The following is a 21,696-nucleotide window of genomic DNA, read 5'->3' on the forward strand; positions in this document are numbered from 1 at the left end:
AACAAGTGAAGACAGTTCTGCTGATGGGCTTGTCTTTGTGATTATCTGATTAAAGTTTGAATTATATTAACTGTGCACAACAAAGAAAGACAGACACACAGGAATAAAAGTGAATAAGGATGAAAAAGAAAGTTATTGATTCGTTGTCTCATTTTCAGGGCTCGAAGTCGGAATCACGGTCCAGGAATAAGAATAAGGCTTCGTCATCATACTCTGCGAATTCAGCCCGGGTGAGGTCAGTGCCACCTGACAGAGTAGAAATTCCCTCATCTATGGTGCTGGCCACCTCCTCTTCATCCGGCACGCTCTCTCGTACTCTTATATCTGGTGGTATGAGGTGCTGATTCATCTTGATCATTGTTAACCTCTCCACATTTTTGGGCGAGAGGCGGCTCCGTTTGGGAGTTACAATCCCACCAGCCGCACTGAAAACCCGTTCAGAAGACACACTTGCGAGTGGGCAAGACAAGTAGTTTAAAGCCAGGTTGGTGAGCTGTGGCCACAATTCTTTTTTCCCATGCCAATACGCCAATGGGTCAGAATTAACATAGACCTCTGTGGAGTCATTCAGATAGTCCTTCACCATCGACTCAAGGTCCTCCTCCAAGGTTCCTCCACTTTGCGTAGCTCTTGCTGTGCCTCTGGCCTTTTGAGAACCAAACCCACGCAGAGCTAGCCAATCCTCTTCAGCCTCCAATGTTTCTGCTGCCTTTCGTGCAGATGATGCGGTTGCCGGTGTCTTTAACGGCTGAGAGGTCACTTGTGCCACAGCCACAGGTGCAGAAGTGGATTGTTTTGACTGGGGATGGCCTGCTGATGTACTGCCATTTCCTTCAATTTCCAGCCGTTCTGTTTCAAACTTCTTGGCTGACAAGGCTAGCCAACGTTTGTACTTTGTAACATCTTCATCAGCAAAAGGAAAGAATGCTCTGCCTGCCAGCGCCTTTTTGTAGCGTGGATCCAGAATAGTAGCACAAATGTAATGCTGTTCTGAGTGGATCTTTTGAAGACGTTCATCACCTTGTAGGAGCTCTAATAATGTCTCAGCCAGAAGCAAAGAGTCTTTCTTTTTGTCATCTTTTCGAAACACAGAACACACCTCCTTCAGTTGGTCCTCCAGCATGTACAACAATGGGATAGCTTTTCCCAAATTAGAGTCCTCCTTGCTGACTGCACGTGTGAAGACCTCAAAAGGACGAAGCATGCGTGTTAGGCTTTCAACTATGTTCCATTGCGGCCCACCCATCCTCAGCTCCTCTATACCCTCTTTCAAGAAAAATTGATCGAGTTGCGTATACTGCTCATACAGACGCTCAAGCATGTAGAAGGTTGAGTTCCAACGTGTTACCACCTCCTGGATGAGTGCTTTCACTGGCATTTGACTTTGATATAGCATGCTCCTCAGCTGCTTGCGGGCCTTAAAAGAATGCCTGAAATGCTTGCAAATTTTTCGGCAGTTCTCCAATACACTGTACGCTGCACTGCGTTTATTACCCAAGAATTTTTGGACAACCAGGTTTATACAGTGCGCCAAACACGGCACTCTGAAATAGTAACCGTCCCTCATGGCCTTAACTATATTGGAGCCATTGTCTGTGGAAACATAACCAACCTTGCGTTTTAGTGGGGACAGACAGTTAAGGACCTTTGTGTTAAAGACATCCAAAATGTTTTCTGCTGTGTGACGTTTCTCCAAACCAAACATGGCTAGTGTTGCATGTTTCCGAGCACCTTTAAAAACAATGTTAGTGTCAACACCTGAGTTTAGCTTTGCTTTAGCCCCTGAAAAAGAGACCCAGTGTGCAGTGATGCACATGTAATCAGCGCCTGCGCCACTGGTCCACATGTCTGTTGTCAGATGTATAGTGTGAACAGCACTCTTCTGCAAAGCTGCCCCAATCACCTTCAGAACATCTTCATGTAGTGCTGGAACCGCAACTCGGGCAAAATAGAACCGGCTAGGAACCTTCCATTTAGGGCAGAGCACTGTCACTAATTCTAGAAAACCAACCCCTTCTACAAAAGAAAAAGGGAGAAGGTCCAGAGCTAGCATTTTAGCCAGCTTAGTGTTATACAGACGGGTCATTGGGTGGTTGCGTTCATATTGCGCTTCTGTAAACAACATCTTTTTAATGTTGCCCTGGACCAATGATTTACGGGATGATGATGATCTCTTCGACCCAGTTACGCTCGCTGATGAACTTTTCCGCATTGATGTCTCACTCTCTCCCACACTCTTAGTGTGGCTCCCATGGGGTGTGCTGCTGACATGGGAACTGGGTGTAAGTGAAGTGTTTGAATCGTCTTCTACCTCCTCGTCATCAGCAGATGACAAATCAACGTTTTCATTACGTGCAATTCCGGCTTTCTTGACCGCCTCTAGGTGCGGAAACCATTCGACAGGGTGCCTTCTCTCAAGATGACCTCTCTGGCCTCCGGTACCATAGTTAGAACCAAGCTTACCACGACTAAATCGAAGCTTACAAAGGCTACAAATGGCTACGTTTTCCTTTTTTGGGCAAACACTAAAGAAGTCCCAAACTGGAGACTTGAAATGTCTTCGGGGGCCGGAGGAGGCGGCGATACTGGTGGTGGTGGTCCTGCTGCTAATGACAGATGAAGTGGAGGATGTGGATTGCCGAACTTCAGTACGTTTTGCACTTTCACCACCACGAATTGAGGTCGAGGACGAGGTGGGTACCTTCTTGCGAGGAAGAAATATGGAAGCGGTAGGTTTTGGTGTACTACTTAACTCCAAATCTAATGATTCCATTTCCATTGCCTCCTCGCCGACATCATCATCACGCTCAGCAGCTTCTCGGGATAGGGTCAAAATGTCTCTTTGCTGCATGCCCGGTGGGGCTGCAGTGACCTTTGTGATGACTGCCTCGTCGTCATCGTGAGAGGCTTCATCACCAGCAGTATCTGTCACTTCTTGTTGAGCCTCATCACACTCCATAGGTTTGAGTTTTTGGACGACCTTCCTTTTACGCTTAGGTACCGGTGGCAGATCATGGTGTGCCTCTGCCTCACTGTCAGACCGCAGTTGTCGTGGTTCCCAAGACAGATCACTTGCACCAGAACGAGGTGGGCTTGAAGAAGATGTAGACACCCCCCTTGATCTTTTCCTTGCTAGGGATGTGGAAGACAATGAATGATCATCAGGAGGAGTGGCTTCCAATGATACCTCAGCTTCATTGTCGATTTCCAAATGTGCCCCTACTTCGGGAGGAACAACTATTGTGGGCACTTGTGAACGTCCATGCACCTTTGCTTGCGCATCTCCTTTTGCTGCCTCTCCTTCCACATGTACTTGGGCGTGTACTTGCACATGGTGTTGTTGTTGCGGCTGTGGTTGTTCAACACTTGTCAGATGAGTTACAACAACCTGTGTTGATTCAGGGACATTGCTGCTACTTTCTTGCGATGAGCCAACATCACTGGTCGATGGTGATTGGAGAAGTACACTGACTGCCTCTGAAGCACTCAAGGGCTTTGACTTAAGTTGGCGTGGTGGTGGAGGCACTGAACCCAATGGAGCAGGGGTGCTGCTCTCAGGTTGGTCCCCAGCAGATCCTGCTGCTGCAGGCGTACTTTTTTTTTTGCTCCCAAAAAAAGTGGCGGGTGGCACACCAGCCTCCTTGGTAACTTGCTTCTTCTGCTCCTTACTAGCAACTTTCTTGCTAGAGGAGCTACGGAGAACTTTCTTTGGGGCCATCTTCTTCAGAGCAGGTCAGACAGCAGGCCGCAGTTGCACGAATTGTAGAGTTGTCTGAGGCCAGACGTGACGTCGCGTGACGTTATGCTGCACACACACACCGCTGCAGGACTTCTTCCTGGCACTGGTGGTTCTCTTGAGTCTTGTGCACCTAAAAAAATGGAAGACAGAGGAACATCAGTTCAGTTATAGAGCACAAAAAAATCGAAAAACACTGCAAAATCAGCACAATCCCAATCCATCCATGCCCTCCATAATGTTTAAATTCAAGACAACCCACAGAAAGACTAGGCCCATGCAAGACTCACTACCCCTGGGCATAAATAAAGGTTGAAAAGTAGGCAAAATGGTTGGAGGCCTAACAACAAAGCCTGCATTCAAAATGGCCACTTGCCTGCCAAGCACATGGCCAGTGCCTGTAGCTGCACTCAAAATGGCCACCAGCCACATGGCATGTCCCTCCCCATGAACACCCCCAAAAATCGAAAAACACTGCAAAATCAGCACAATCCCATTCCATCCATGATGTTTAAATTCAAGACAGCCCACAGAAAGACTAGGCCCCATGCACCACTCACTACCCCTGGTCAAGGCCCCAACAACAGGTCAAAAATCGAAAAACACAAAATTTTACAAAAAAAAAAAATCGAAAAACACAGAAAAATCAGCACAATCCCAATTCATCTATGGCCTCCATGATGTTTAAATTCAAGACAACCCACAGAAATACTAGGCCCATGCAAGACTCACTACCCCTGGCATAAATAAAGGTTGAAAAGTAGGCAAAATGGTTGGAGGCCTAACAACAAAGCCTGCATTCAAAATGGCCACTTGCCTGCCAGCACATGGCCAGTGCCTGTAGCTGCACTCAAAATGGCCACCAGCCACATGGCATGTCCCTCCCCATGAACACCCCCAAAAATCGAAAAACACTGCAAAATCAGCACAATCCCATTCCATCCATGATGTTTAAATTCAAGACAGCCCACAGAAAGACTAGGCCCCATGCACCACTCACTACCCCTGGTCAAGGCCCCAACAACAGGTCAAAAATCGAAAAACACAAAATTTTACAAAAAAAAAAAATCGAAAAACACAGAAAAATCAGCACAATCCCAATTCATCTATGGCCTCCATGATGTTTAAATTCAAGACAACCCACAGAAATACTAGGCCCATGCAAGACTCACTACCCCTGGCATAAATAAAGGTTGAAAAGTAGGCAAAATGGTTGGAGGCCTAACAACAAAGCCTGCATTCAAAATGGCCACTTGCCTGCCAGCACATGGCAAGTGCCTGTAGCTGCACTCAAAATGGCCACCAGCCACATGGCATGTCCCTCCCCATGAACACCCCCAAAAATCGAAAAACACTGCAAAATCAGCACAATCCCATTCCATCCATGATGTTTAAATTCAAGACAGCCCACAGAAAGACTAGGCCCCATGCACCACTCACTACCCCTGGTCAAGGCCCCAACAACAGGTCAAAAATCGAAAAACACAAAATTTTACAAAAAAAAAAAATCGAAAAACACAGAAAAATCAGCACAATCCCAATTCATCTATGGCCTCCATGATGTTTAAATTCAAGACAACCCACAGAAATACTAGGCCCATGCAAGACTCACTACCCCTGGCATAAATAAAGGTTGAAAAGTAGGCAAAATGGTTGGAGGCCTAACAACAAAGCCTGCATTCAAAATGGCCACTTGCCTGCCAGCACATGGCAAGTGCCTGTAGCTGCACTCAAAATGGCCACCAGCCACATGGCATGTCCCTCCCCATGAACACCCCCAAAAATCGAAAAACACTGCAAAATCAGCACAATCCCATTCCATCCATGATGTTTAAATTCAAGACAGCCCACAGAAAGACTAGGCCCCATGCACCACTCACTACCCCTGGTCAAGGCCCCAACAACAGGTCAAAAATCGAAAAACACAAAATTTTACAAAAAAAAAAAATCGAAAAACACAGAAAAATCAGCACAATCCCATTCCATCCATGGCCTCCATGATGTTTAAATTCAAGACAACCCACAGAAATACTAGGCCCATGCAAGACTCACTACCCCTGGCATAAATAAAGGTTGAAAAGTAGGCAAAATGGTTGGAGGCCTAACAACAAAGCCTGCATTCAAAATGGCCACTTGCCTGCCAGCACATGGCAAGTGCCTGTAGCTGCACTCAAAATGGCCACCAGCCACATGGCATGTCCCTCCCCATGAACACCCCCAAAAATCGAAAAACACTGCAAAATCAGCACAATCCCATTCCATCCATGGCCTCCATGATGTTTAAATTCAAGACAACCCACAGAAATACTAGGCCCATGCAAGACTCACTACCCCTGGCATAAATAAAGGTTGAAAAGTAGGCAAAATGGTTGGAGGCCTAACAACAAAGCCTGCATTCAAAATGGCCACTTGCCTGCCAGCACATGGCCAGTGCCTGTAGCTGCACTCAAAATGGCCACCAGCCACATGGCATGTCCCTCCCCATGAACACCCCCAAAAATCGAAAAACACTGCAAAATCAGCACAATCCCATTCCATCCATGATGTTTAAATTCAAGACAGCCCACAGAAAGACTAGGCCCCATGCACCACTCACTACCCCTGGTCAAGGCCCCAACAACAGGTCAAAAATCGAAAAACACAAAATTTTACAAAAAAAAAAAATCGAAAAACACAGAAAAATCAGCACAATCCCAATTCATCTATGGCCTCCATGATGTTTAAATTCAAGACAACCCACAGAAAGAATCAGTCCACCCACCACTGAGTACCCCTGGGAAAAGGCCCCAAAACAGCCCAAAAATCGAAAATCCCAAAATTTTAGTTGCAGCAACTGTAATGCCCCAAACAAACTTACTTGTAAAATTTCTAATCCAACAGTGATCCAAAGAAAGTCAAAAAGGCCTCAAATCCAAAGATCCAGCAGCATCCACAAAAGGTAATCCTTCCAGGTCCACATCCGAATGAAAAGTGACCAGGAGATGGACAAAGCACTGGGAGGAGCCTGCTGAACAGGAACAGGAAGTTGAAGACTATGGGGCACTTCCTTCCTCCCACCCCCCTGCCCCCTCCCCAAAATGGACTCCTCGCTAAAAAAGTGCAGGCAAATGTCAAACTAAGGAGTTATTCACATAAAAATCATCATTTCTAGAAGGTTTATGCTGCTTGCTGGTGGATTTCTTGTGCAGAATTGCAAATTTATATTTTCGCTCGCCGCATCTCAAATCTCGCAAATTGCGAAGTACCGCGAGACGTGATCTCGCCGTACTCGCGTTGACAAACTATCGCTGGCAAGCCGCGATGACGTAATCGCGCTCGCCAATTCCCGCGGGATCACACAGCAAGATCCAAAATGGCGCAGCACTCGCAAACTATCGAAAAAAACAACTCGGCAAACGATGATAAACGCCGCGCGCCGCAAAAATTGTATCACCAACGCCGCGCGCCGCCAAAAAAATCCGCTGCGTGCGAATTTGCGGATTTTGCGGGAAATCCGCAAATCTCGCGGATTGCGGATTTCCCGAAAATCCGCAAAATCCGCGAGCGGAACGGATTTTCCGCCCACGCTTAATGGTACACTATACAGGGGATCATAAGGTGACCCAATGTCCAATTAGAGATGTACCTAAAGTACATGGAGTTCATTTTACAGTGAGAGCAGATAGCCTGGGGCCCTGATTATCAGGATCCCAGGCCAACTAAGTTGAAAACCAGCTAAACACTAGGCAAAAAGTAAAGGTAACCATATGGTCAGATATCAACCTTCCTACACAACCCCCTCCCCCCCTAAACGAAAGGAGATAAGGCTATCCTTGACCAGGTAAGCCTATATTGCCTAAGTAGCCATATAAGGAAGTACCTGCACTAGCATGGTTACCCCCTGTCTCATGGTCTACTAAGCAATCCCTTACCCTAAGGGTATTATAGGGTCTCCACCATAGGGAATCTCTACCTGTGGTGTGTTTTGGCAAAGTAAAAGGCTGGTGTTGAGATGGAGTACTGAAGTGAGCCTTCTCTAATGTAGGGCTCAGCTTCCTCCAATCAACTTCCACCAGGTCTGCCTTTCTTTCCAGGACTGAGTTGCACTGTGCTCTCAGGGTCAACCTCTGGCTGCCTACAGCTGGAGGCTGGGTCCCTTTTGTTGGCTCACTGGAAGAACAGGTCAGGTTTAGGGCCATCAGATCCCATGTTTGGCTGTGCCCAACAGTGTCCATTTGGGAGAGGTTCCTACCTAAGGGGAAGGGAGATCCCTCAGAAGTTTTTGGAATTTTCACCTTGCTAGGGCTGCTAGCTTTGGTGCCCCTAATCTGCTGATGGGGGGTGGGGGTTCCTGTGGACAGGGGGCCCTTTGGGGTCCACTGGCCTCCCTGACCTCTACAGCCGTGGGCTGACTGAGGCAGGGTAGAGAGGGGCAAGTTACCTGCAGCAGACTAGGTCCCACCCTGGAAGGGTCCACCTACATCAGGGGCTCTGCCAGACTAGGCCTGACTACCTCTGGGGCAGTTCCTTCACAAGGGGTAGGGTCAGTTCCCTGAGGAGGCTTTCTCTCACCTAATGTCTGGTGGGAGGGAGACTTTTCTTCCTCCCCAATACTCTCTGTCTGAGTGGAGTGATCCATCGTTTCAGGCTTCACAACACTAAAATCTGTTTGAGTTTTGCTGTGACCATCACAGCCCTACCAATCTTTTCAGGAAGGAACTCTGTTGGTGTGTGGGCTGCGACCATCACAGCCCTGCCAACCTTTTCAGGGAAGTCTGCTTGAGCTTGGGCTGTGACCATCACCGCCCTTCCAACCTCTTTAGGAAGGAATTCTGCTTGAGCTGGGGTTGTGGCCATCACAGCCCCACTAACCTTTTCTGGAAGGCCTACCATCTTGGAATGGGTTTCATGTTATTCCCCAGCCCAGGCTGAGATCTCTAGATCATTTCCCAGTAGACAATCTACAGGCAAGTTTGTAGACACTGCCACTCTCTTGGGGCCAGTGACACCTCCCCAGCTGAGATGTATTACTCCCATGGGATGATCTGTCTGCACTCCATCAATGTTGACCACCTGATAGGTGACCCCAGGTAAAAGTTGTCCTGAGGGGACTAGGCTGTTAGTCACCTTAGTGTTGCTAGCCCCAGTAGCTCTATAGGCTTCAACTTTCTGACCATTGATGAGGGGCTCCTGCCTGTACTTGCCCAAAGTGTTGGGACAAGCAGTGAAGTTGGCAACCCCCATGCCATTTTCACAGACAAGAGTAGCTATGGTAGGGGACCTGGTTAGGCTAGAGTCCACATGAGTTCCCAAAGTAAACCCAGCCAAATTCTTGGGGGCACTCCCACCACCTGGGGGATTACTACTAATAGTAACAGGAGGTCTGGGAGTATTGCTTGGGGGAACATTTTCCTTATTGTTGGCTTTTGGGCAACTGTTGTCAGTTTTCCAGTGGCCAGTTTGTCTACAGATATGGCAATACGGTTTCTTTGGGTTAGAAGAAGTGTTTTGGGACCCACCACCCCCAGTGGAGTTTTGGGGCCCTGTAGGGGACTTGTCTTTAGATGTATCCCCACCTTTCTCTTGAGGCTTGGTAGAATCTTTCTTCTGGTCACTACCCTGATTTTTAGGCCTAATCCTGGTTCTGACCCATTTGTCTGCCCTCTTACCCAATTCTTGTGGAGAGGTCAGATCAGAGTCCACCAGGTGCTGGTGTAGAAGCTAGTTTTGACAATTACTAAGGATCTGCTCCCTCATAATCAAATTATACAATCCTGCATAGTCATGTACTTTGTTGCCCAATAACCAGCCCTCCAGAGCCTTAGTAGCACAATCTACAAAATCAGTCCAGTCCTGAGTCTGTGTCTTCTGCGTATCCCTGAACAACAACCTATATTGGTCAGTGGTTAAGCCAAACCCATCAATCAGAGCACTCTTCAGGACTTTGTAGTTATTAGCAACATCATCACTAACTGTGAGGAGCTTATCTCTACCTTTTTCTGAAAAGAAGAGCCATACGTTTGCTGCCCACTGACTTTGCGGTACTCTCTGTACTTTGCAAGCCCTCTTCAAAGCAGGTATCTATTTGTGGATATCATCCCCATCTTTGTAGGGTGGGACAATCTTGCTTAGGTTTCTATGATCATAGGACCTATCTTTATCCTTAGGGATATTGCTTCCACCAGTGGGTTCTGACCCACTCAACTTCTGCTCTCTAGCAAAAGCAAGTTTCTCTTTGGCAAGGGCAAGTTCTTTCCTCTCAATCCTCAGATTGACTTCTTTCATTCTGGCCTGATGCTCTCTTCTCTGAGGAGAAGTCACTACCCTCTGAGCAGAGGCATTAGAGCCATGTGAAGCATTAGAGTGGAGAGATTCCCTAGAGTGGGATCTTCCCCTCCTATACCTCTGGTTAAGTCCACTTAGGGGCCTGCATGGGGCTATCCCATGCTCATCCCCATGTAGGCTTAGGTTAGCCTGGCTAAGTCTCCTGACTAGGACCTGGCTGTCTACCTCTTCCCCAGAATCTTCCTCCTCCAACTCTTCCTCATCTTTTATGACAGTAGGGTCAGGGGAATCATCTGTTGAGGGTAGGCCCTCATCTGTATTACCTGAGGGGCCTTGGTTAGAGGCCTTCTGAGCATCATACTCTTCTACTAGCTCTATCAGGTGCTTGAGGGTAGGGTTGGAACCCTGTTTTAACCTTTTAGTGATGCACAAGTGCCTCAACTCATGGAATGTTAGGGTATCATATCTTGAGGGTGGCCTGGCAGGGTCACTTTCCCCAGGGAGAGTCACACTAGGCTCTCCTGAGCTAGACATGATCTAGTGAGGTGTGGTGTGTGCACTTACCTACACTAAGTGTATCCACTAAAACCTCTCTAGGAGTTGTAGTCAGGGTGTGCTAGGCCCTTTAATGTACAACAGCTAGGTTCAGTAGAACTTAAGTATTATGGGCTAGATGTAGGTAATTCTATTTTATCACTTCTAAAATACCAAATTTTACCGATTCGTTATTTAAGAAGTGGTAAAATAGAAGGGGGCACATGTAGATATTTCTGAATCGGTAAATACCGAATCTGTAAGATTCGGTATTTACCGATTCGGTAAATACAGAATCTGTATCCCCCATTGATTCCTATGGGCCTTGAAGCCCATAGGAATCAATGGTGAATACCGAATCGGTATTTACCGATTCGGTAAATTCCGATTTTTGCAAGGGTGCAGGGGGTGTCACTTGACACCCTCTGGGACCCCAATTCCGGACTTGTGTGCCATGTGGCACACATACATGCCCTAAGGGCATGTCTGTGTGTCACATTGCACAGGTGTGCATGCACAGATGTGCATGCACACCTGGATTCGGTATTTTACCACCCAATTGGATTGGGTGGTAAAATACCGAATCTGAAAGGCCTGCAGCACTCAAAGATGTGCTACCTACATGTGCTTTTACAGAATCGGTATTTTTACAGAATCTGTATTTACCGATTCGGTAATTTTACCGAATCTGTAAGTACAGATTCGGTTAAATACCGATTCTGTAAACCATGCTCCTACAGTAGAAAACCCTAATACCGGTCGGAAACGGACGAAATCGGCCGTTTCCGACCGGTATCAGGGCTCCTACATCGGGCCCTTAAAGACTTGTTATATGTACCTATAGGTACCTAATGTGATCTTTCAAATGATATCTTAAGATTACAATTGGTAAAACAACACCAAGCTCTTATCCCAACTGCTGCACACCAATGTGAGAAGTTGGCCTGATATGTGTTGTCCACTATTCTAGTGGGCACCCTGTATCAGTCCAAACAACCCTTATGGTGATGGTTGTAAAGTCAACCTTATAGACCAGCTATCCTAGTGGTAGCATGATCAAAGCAGTCTTAGGCTAAAAGTTCGACGAGCATGTGAAGCAAGCTGTTTTACCATATGTAACCCCTTGAAGAGCAAATTAAAGGACACCCCACAGGTTATATATAAAATATATATGTATTGATTACTAACACAACCCCTCTGAACTCTTTATGAGGTCAGAGGCACAAGCACATAACAAGATACTTAAATATCATACAATAAGTTGCACAAAATACAGTCGAGCCCTAGGGCGTTGTAAACCATATACTAAAATAGTGGTATAAGAACCACGTCATGAACAAGGAGTAGGCCTAAGGCCTAGGGAATCGCTGGAGCTACATTGAACTACCAAAGGTTAGGAAGTAGGAGGCCCATGGGAAGCGTGTGCAGTGTCTTAACACACACGCGAGTTACCATAGGGATACAATGGGAACGAAAGAATTAGAAACTAGTTGATTTAGGACACTTCCGGATGGACTAGGAGAAAGCTACTGAAAACTAGGACACTTGGATAGTCAATACCCACAGGAGCACCAGAGTACTCGCGTTACCTCACCCACAGGAGCCGGATGCATAGGTGTCAAGTTGTGTTGTGTTTCGTCGCTGAATCCTATGGAGACCTGTGAAAAGATGCTGCAGGCGACCAGGAGAGAAGTGTCCGGTTGGATCCAAGGGTGGATCGAGGATGAAGAGTACTTGAAAGCAGAGGAGACAGAGTCTGGTTCACTAGCCAGTGACCAGGAAGGAACCAGGCGATGTTGTGAAGCAATCAGGTGATGTCGTGAAGCTTGTCTCTGCTGCCACGTGGACCAGGAGGTGTCGACTATGACCAGGAGCTGGATACGGACTGTCCCACGAAGGATCTCGCTGTCGGCGGTGTCGGCTTCAGGATTGTAGTCAACAAGCCTTGGCAAAGCCAACCCACGCAGGAATCGAAGATGGCTTCTGTTGCAGACCAGCAAGGTCTGGTGGGCTTCTCCTTTTCAGGGAAGCAAGGGCCAGCCTGGAGCAACCAGCCCAGTGGTGTAGATTTAAAGGTTCATCGTCACAGAGGCCACTAGCCAACAGGCAAGTGACCAGACAGACGCGTCAAGGACAAAAACACTAGCAGGCCCCACATGGCACTCATGGAGTGTGGAGGACGGTGCGTCGGTGTAGAAGGTGCTCGGGGCTGGGTCTTCTCAATCCCCAATGCACAACTTCGAGGGTGCCTCAGAAGCTGCACAAGTAGCAATGAGCAAGTTTTTCAAGATGGCCGGTCCCACCTCTCTAGTCGCCTCCACGGGTTCAGCTTTGCTGTGACAGTAGATCGGGGTCAATCAGGCTCTGTGCTCGGGCTCCGGCGGGAGCTTCGACAAAGCAAACCGCAGATCATTGGATGGTGCCTGTTTGCACAGGGTGGTCACTCCTTGACCAAAAGGGAGATTCTTCAGTCTTCTAGTTGCAAAAGAATGTCGAAGGTACAGAGTTTCGTTTCAAGTTTCAGTTCAGGACAAATCTAAAGTCTCTTGACTCAGCTCCAACTTTATACTGATTAAAGGTGCTGGATTACCTGCTAGGTCCCTCCTATGGGTGGGACCAGCGAAGGGGGTGGTTACACCCCTTTCACTTTGTCCAGTTTTGCGCCAGAGCTGGGGCTGGAGTGCCCCAGCAACTGGTTTCAACCGGACTATGCATGGAGCACCTTGTGTGCCCCAGGCAGTGTCTCGTTTCATTCAGCCCTCCCTGCCCCAATACACTATGGCTTGTCTAGGGTGGTGCTAGCCCCTCCCAAGACAGGAAACCTATTGTCCAAGCCTCCCTCACTGGAAGGACTCCCAGCAGCAGGAGGTCAGACTTGTGTCTGTGGCAGCAGCATCCATTTTGTGATGCTGAGGCTCTGGTTAACTTTAACCGGGATTAACAGGAACAACCTGTCTTCTCCCTCTAGAAGGGTGGAATGCTACCCCCATTGCCAGAACTGGTGAGGGGGTAGTATTCCAAAGTGTATGACACCTTACACAACATGTTTTCATAAAGCCAAACCAAAGTTAGCATTCAACCGCGAGGCTGATAATGCACTTAAGAGTATATGGTATGGCTATATCATAGAACAGCTATAAGGACATGGTTCCGAAAGCTGCAGACAGGCTCAGCTCATGCTAGAGCACCATCTCACAGAAAACCAAGCGCTCTGCCTCCCGGATTGTTAAGGCCTGCCATAGGAGTGACTTATAGGTGTATATGTGTCTATATATAAGGTTAGATATAGGTATACTATATCTAAAGCAAAGGGTGATTATACCACCTTGCCCCAGCTGAGTGATCAGCCAGTTGTGTCAATTTGGATGGCCATCCAGTGGTGGCATAATACATGCTGCAGCCCCTGGTAGGCCATGGATGCACCTATGTGCTGGGTACCTGGTACACTATACAGGGGCTCATAAAGTGACCCAATGTACAATTGGAGATGTACCTAAAGTACTTGGAGTCTAGCCTGGGGCACTGATTAGCAGGATCCCAGGCCAACTAAGTCAAAAACCAGCTAAACACTAGGCTAAGAGTTGGTTAAACCACATAGTTAGATATCCACCTTCCTACACTTGGAGCCCCAGAATACTTGCTCAATCGACTCTATAGAGTCCAAGTTACAGCAGCTAAACTTGCCTTAAAGAGGGCTCGCAGATCATCGGCATCGAATGCCTTGAAGGACCAGCGCTGGCTGCGTCTGTAGCGGAGGATTCGCTTTAAAGCCACGTGCATTGTGTTCAAGGCGCTACAAAGCACTGGTCCAGTGCCCCTACAACGGAGACTGTAGGGATAAACTCCTAGGCGACATCTTCGCTCCAGCACTGCAAACTTAGTTTCTATTAAAAAGTTCCGGAAGTCCAGACAGGGGGCGTTGGGCCTTCTTATTCAAAGCAGCCCAATTCTGGAAGAAACTGCTGCCATCCCTTGGATTCTCTAGGTATCTGCAGCGTTTCAGGAATGCTCTGAAGACATGGGGATCGATTCACAGAACTAACAAGACAAAATCCTAAACTTAGTACCATTTTGGTATTCACAGAAGGCACTTACTCATTTCAGTATTCACAGACGTTAGGAGTCGTGACTTTAGGACTCCTAAACTGAGAAAAATCCTAACTTTAAGACTTTTGGTATTCACAGAAGGCATTTAGGAGTCCTAAACTTAGGACTCCTAACCTCTGTGAATACCAAAATGAGTAAGTGCCTTCTGTGAATACCAAAATGAGTAAGTGCCTTCAGTGAATACCAAAATGGTAGTAAGTTCAGGATTTTGTCTTAAGTTAGTTCTGTGAATCGGGCCCATAGCATTTACCCAAATAATCCTTCCTCTATTTCCCATGATGATTATATGTCGGCAGGCTGTAGCTATCTGCCTGCATCTTAGCACCAGGATAAGAGTTTTGGTGACAATTTGTGCTCTATAAATGATATAAATTAATACATAAATTCAAAAACAGACAGCAGAATGATGGGCACACCTTCAGAGAAGAGGATGTATGCCACTACTACAAGGCCTTACTAGCCCCAGAAAGCAGCCTTACAAACCACAGGATGAGACTGTACAAAACAAACTAACAGATCGGACCTAGAGCCCAGCAGAATAGCTGCTCTCTCTGAAGAACTCCAAACAGACCAGGAGTCAACAAACACAAGAGCAGCAACTGGAGATTTAAAGGGTGAAACAGACAGAGATGGAAAGCAGAACAAGACCAGTGATGTCAATAATGAAACCCACACACACTTCCTCACACACTGCCACCAATATGAAGAAATAGGAACTGCTATTCCTGGAAATAACCCACAAGGTCAGTGACTCTACAAAGCTAAAGGGCGAGAGATGGAGCAGAGCTGGCAGAGAGGAGAGCAGGAAACCGGTCAGGCTGAGACGTCGTCAGAGACCAGAAGACCCACGTGTAGGCGTAAAATGATGCCAATTACGAAAGAAGCTGTCAAGGTTTGGTAATATGTACAGATCAATGGGTCTTGCCGATAATGCATTATTTAAATCGTTTTACTTGTTCCTCCCTAGACACCATGACAGTTCTCATGATCCACACACAACCATTGAACCTCCAGGACTTCACAAATTCATGATAAGGTAGTCAAGTATTATGAGTGGATTTGTAAATGCTTAATACATTATTTCTCTTTTAAGGCTTTTCCTTTCCTCGCTCGTCCCTCTTTTACTTTTCTCTCACACATACATTTCTCCTAAAATGTATAAAATGCTATTTTTCTTCTTTAATGTTTCTTAGAGTACCATGCCTTTGTACGATGGATGCAATATTTTCTGTTATAACCTTTGTGTATTCCAGACTACATACATTTTGTTCTGTCATTTATTAATTCGATCATCTGATTTTTACTGCTCATTTCACTACAATAAAGCATATTCAAGCAGAAAAAATTGTCTGATTTGTACCGCAGCTGCGAGAGTGAGAATGGAAGAAAGAAAAAACGAGAGAGTATTGAAGACATGAGTGAGAGACTAAGAAAATAAAAGAAAGAGATTAAAAGAGGAGAAACATCAAGACAGAAAATGAGAGAGACAATGAGAAAGAGAGAGGTAACGCGAGCAGAGGATGTGACGTCACACTCAGGGCTGCTGACTTTGGGACTGGGGAAGCAGGTTCCAGCTCTTTCACCGGGTCACCATTCTGTGATGCTGAGCAAATCACATAATCTCCCTGTGCCTAAAAAACCTTATATTGGATAGCAGCCAGGGTAGATTTCGACAGTGGTGAGTAGGTGAATAATTGTGCAAGTTATGGGTCATGAGCACATAGAGGTAATCAGACATCTGTAACACAAGGGCTTATGGGACGTGTAATATTCAAGGTTGGGATGAGCAGTGTGTTTAGATTGGTCCATGCTCGAAGGGGGGTGGAGCCACGGGATATGAGGTGAAAGGGAATCAGGTGCAATGTGCTGAGCTCGGCGAGTTAACACCTTCGCTGCGGCGGCTATTCAGCCGCAGCGCTAAGGGGATGGGGAGGCGCGCGGCGCGCCCATGCCGGTGACGGAACCGCTCCGTCACCAGCCTCGGTTGAGCTGTGCTCATGACGGAGCGGTTCCGTCATGGCCCCGCCCGCTCAATAAAACGCGCCGCGCTGGCACGTCGGGCGGGCCATGACGGAACCGCTTCGTCATCAGCACAGTGCCACCGCGGCTGATGACGGAGCAGTTCCGTCATCAGCACGGAAAGGGTTAAGATTGTGGGAGACTCATGCTGTGACATGTCGAAGGTACGGGGACGCTCTTGTAATGTAATTTTGTGTACAGGGATGGTTTAGTATAAAGGTTGTTTTTAAACTAGTAGAAGGGAAAATATCGGGCCAGGTTGCTGTGATGGGTAATGAGGTTGAATATTGGAGAGGACCGGGGGTTGGGGAAGGCTGATCCAGGTAAAAAATGTTGCTCGCTTTCAGCGCATGCAGAGGGAAAACGTTGATTATTCAAAATGAGACACAAATGATTTGAAACATCAGAATGATCGTTGTATAGAGGTCTGAATATATAAAACTAATGTCAATATTTTAAATTTATAGGCAACCGCTGAAGAAGGGCTAAAAAAGAGCCGAAATGCATTGGGTAAAATGAAGAACTTCTGGATGTTTAATGGATTCATCATGCGCTAGAAAAAGGCCCGGATCGGCATATCTGCGCACGAGAAACTATTGAATACATTAAGGTCGCATATGTGAAAAGTTGAAAAATGGAAAGAAGCATTGAATGAATACTCATTGGATTACATGAAATGAAAATAAAATAATTGAAAAGCAAATAAAGTTGTTGTTTTGATGAATAATCACGTAAAAAGCTGTGCAACTGGGGGTGGGGTGTAACTTCACTCCAGCTTCTATTGTGTAAAAAACCATGGGACATATGTGAAATGTTATGTTATGTTATGTTATTTTTATACTTCTATAGCGCACGGCCACTCCACGGAGTATCCCGGCGAAATGAAGTGGCAGAGCGCGGATTAGCTCCAAAATGACTAAAGCTGCGCTCCGTCAGTTCAAAAACGCAAGGATGCGCTGTATTTACAATGATACAGCCCACCCCTGTGTTTCCCCTAGCACTGGTGCCAAATTAAGCTGCCTAGAGCCAACACAGGCCTCCTTGTATCATAGTGCAAAGGTGCCTGCATTGAGGGAATGATTGTTCATTTGCAGGAAGGTGTCTCTTCCTGCAAATAAACAATCATTTATGGTGATTTGGTGTTTCTGTGTGAGCTGCACAATGCAGCGCCCATAGAAACAGTAAAAACAAGAAGAAATTTAAAATTTCTCCTCCTTTCGCCAAGTTAAGACCAGGTTTTCCCTGGTCTTAATTTTTACACTGCTCCATATTTACGCCACCCTTGTAAATAGGAGGAAGCATCCAAATCAATGGGTGTTGCTGCGGAATGCCCACCGCAACACCCATTGCCCGCCCCTTTCACGCCAAGTGTAGCATGAAAGGTGCCTCATTTATAATGAGGCTGTAAGCCACGTTAAGTGGCATAAAGCTGCCTTGTAAATAAGGCTATGGACTTAACTCCACCAGAACGTCTTAAAAAGTGATGTTCTGGTGGCGTTAATTCCTTGTACATATGCCCTCTTGAGTAATGTTACAGTGCTTGTGCAAAGCAGTCAAATAACTTCAGGTCAAGTTTGCACCATACAAAATTGCAAAATAAGAAAAGAGTGAGTGAACGATATTGAGTGCAAAGGACGCAGGGAATGAAGCATAAGCAGAAGAGTGTGAGAAAGAAAGAGCATAGAGGAATGAAAGCAACGGAGAGAATGGGAAGCATATACAGGGAGGGGTAGGGAGTGAAAGAGAAGAGCAAGTGATACAGAGCGGGAGCTTCACCTGTAACCAGTTCAGGTTACACACTAGGATATGACACAGAGGATGGTAATTGGAGTTAGCAGTTGGAAGCTGTTGCTATCCCTGCCTTACTGTTTAGAACCGGATGTATGACGTTACAACACCTACCTTTACAACGCATTTTTTACACCGCAACATCCATTACAACGCATACCATTACAACGCATGCCATTACAACGAATTCTTTGAAACTACATTTAAAACGCATACATTTACAACGCATAACATTACATTTCATGTAAGGTAAGTATTGGATAGTGTAGGGGTAAAAATTACTATTCTAACTCCAGGGGGTGCAACAGTAGGGTAAGTGTTGGATAGTGTAGGGGTTAAAATTACTATTCTAACTCCAGGGAGTGCAACAGTAGGGTAAGTGTTGGATAGTGTAGGGGTAAAAATTAATATTCTAACTCCAGGGGGTGCAACAGTAGGGTAAGTGTTGGATAGTGTAAGAGTACTATGTGTTGTAATGCTATGCGTTGCAATGGTATGCGTTGCAATGACTGCGTTGTAATGACATGCGTTGTAGTGGTGTGCGTTGTAGTGTCATGCGTTGTAATAGTTGCGTTGTAAATGCATGCGTTGTAATGGATGTTGCGTTGTAAAAGTTTCATTGTAATGGTAGTGCGTTGTAAAAGTTGCGTTGTAAAGGTTGTTTCCCTTTAGAACCCCATGCACTCTGCTTGCTGTCCTTAATCTTAAGAGTGACGAAGGCAGAAGCAGAAAGTAAACAGGTCTCTACCTAATGATGGGTGGAACTCGAGAATTCCATGGAGTCAGTGCTTGAATTTGAGTTGGTGGTTTTCGGTGCTCGGCACCAGCAGTTAATTGCCGGCACCGGCACTTGGAACAGCTGCTCATTTAAAGATAAGCACGAAAACAGTTAATTTGATACATATTTAAAACAACTAATGCCAGCCACCCAAACCATTTTTAAAGCTTGGGGGCCTTGAACAGTCTGAATTCTCTCACCTGTAGCAGTATGCTGGTTAGTAGTTGTGCAGGTACTGTCATTGGCAGCACAGGCAGTGAAATGCGTGGTGCAAACTGCGCTGGCCTCATCACGAGCACCCCAGCACTTATTTGTTTACAAATTAAAATTATGTACAACCAATAAATCAGGGTAGAAGAGGTTAAGGCTAGGTTTACTCTCATCACTGTATATAGTTTCACAAAATTTCAGTATATCGAAAAAAACTTAACCAATGGAGAAACCTGAACTTAATGAGTTTGGTTCCCCTAATATTCCATCTGTGTCTGGAGTATGCGGTCTCTAGGGACAGAAGTGGGTAACGTACCTAGAGGCGTGCTTTGATGAAGATTTGACTACAAGCCCCTCTACCCCTGTTGTTGACCACGAGGCAATAGTATTGCCTAAATCAAAATACGGAGTATCATTACGGAGTATGTATTTTGTGTATACACATTTAGGGGCTCATTAGGATTGCGGATTTTCCGCATCCTCCGGGCCGGCGGAAGCCACCGCCGGCCCGGAGGATGCGGAAAATCCGCAGTGGACCCACCAAAGACCCACCGCCACATTAGGATGGCTGGTGGGTCCTGGTTTCCGTCCGCAGCTTTTCCTCCGCGGTTGGCTTACAACCGCGAAGGAAAAGCACTAATCTGGTGACGGTGTCTCTCAGACACCGTCCGCCAGATTAGTATGTGCCTGCAAACATGCTTTTTCGCGGCGGCTTTTCCGCTGTGGAAAAGCATGTGTAACTTCACTGCGGGGGCCCGTTGCGGGCCCCCTAGGTGAAGGGGGGGGTAGGGGGTGCACATGGGGGGTACCTATGGTACCCCCCTGCATTTGTATGCAGAAAGCGGCAGGCACCGTGCGGTGCCTGCCTCTTTCTGCATGCTAATGCAATGCGTGCATTTGTAACATTGCCGCGGGTGCAGCTTGAAGCCGCACCCGCCGCAATGTTAAAAATTGAGTATGTGACCGCCACCCTGGCGGTCACATCCTAATCGCACAGGAGGGGACTCCGCAGCCCATGCGGACGTCCCCTCCTCCTCAATGATCGCGTACGGACGCAAGTCCGTCCGCGATCATAATCGGCCCCTAAGTGTGCACTTCCCTGTATCCTCATTATAGGATTTATTAGGAGTGGGAGGCATGGGACTGGACCCTGTGTACTCCTGAGGAAGAGCTTGTAGGGAACAGCTCGAAACATGTTGACACAGACGCAATACTAGGGGAACCAAACTCCTATGAGGTCAGGTTTCTCCCTGGTATTAACCCCTGTTTTTAACCATACCGGCTAGGGGTGAGAATAAAATAGCAGCTCACTAGTTAGGTATTTTTGAGACTTATCTTCCTTACATTCCACATCACTGCCCCTTACATAGTCCATAACTAATTACTTCTATGTAGTTCGCAAGTTACAGCACGTCTCAATCTGTAGAGGATTGAGAGGAACCCGAAGCATGCCACCTAGGGGAAACCCTGGTGGGTGAGGGGTCTCTAGAAAAATAGTATTTCTTTCTAGTAAGGTTATTATAGTGAACTTTCGTTGAATCCTAGTTCCCCCATAGGTTAGGTTTTTTTGATATACAAATTAAGCACTGCATGGAGTTACATAAAAACTCTGCGATATTCCGCGAGCAGGCGTAATATGGCATGTTGTGCTGCTCACACTGATTTTTAGGGTGGGGAGCTTGTTCTGTGCTGTAAAATTAGTACGAATGGCACCACTGGGAATGCCAGAGGGCGCAGCTACTTTCTGTTGGTTGAGTAGATTTTCTACTCAAGCGGCAGCTTTCCCAATACGAATGGTTGTGACTTCCGTAAGCGCACTCGTTGAGAAATGTCACAAGAGGCATTCTAGCGCTTGAAAATCACGCTAGGGGGTGCAAATCCTTACTCGCACTTGCCAAAGTTGCACGCAAGAAAAAGCTCTGCAACATGGAAGTGGACAGAGGTTTGCCAGAACTCTATTTTCCAAGCAGAAAGCTGAGTGGGCAAAATGCTGCGAACTCCGCCGGTGGAGCGGAAATTTTGGTCACCCCTAGTACTAACCTCTAAGACCCTTGTGTGTTTTCTATAGTTCCCACTTGTTGTCCATCCTCTAGCTCCTCTGAGACTGTTGAGGAGCTAAGGGTTGGAAAGAGCCTGAATTCTGTAATATCATTGTACTTTATGTAATTTTAGGCAGCCCTCAGCAACAATTTGTAGATTGATATTTCTGAAATAACATATAATAATAAATATTCTGAGTGCAATCCATTCCATAAGGGGA

This window comes from Lissotriton vulgaris, chromosome 2_2 (assembly GCF_964263255.1).
Source record: "Lissotriton vulgaris chromosome 2_2, aLisVul1.2, whole genome shotgun sequence".
In the NCBI taxonomy this organism is placed as follows: domain Eukaryota; kingdom Metazoa; phylum Chordata; class Amphibia; order Caudata; family Salamandridae; genus Lissotriton; species Lissotriton vulgaris.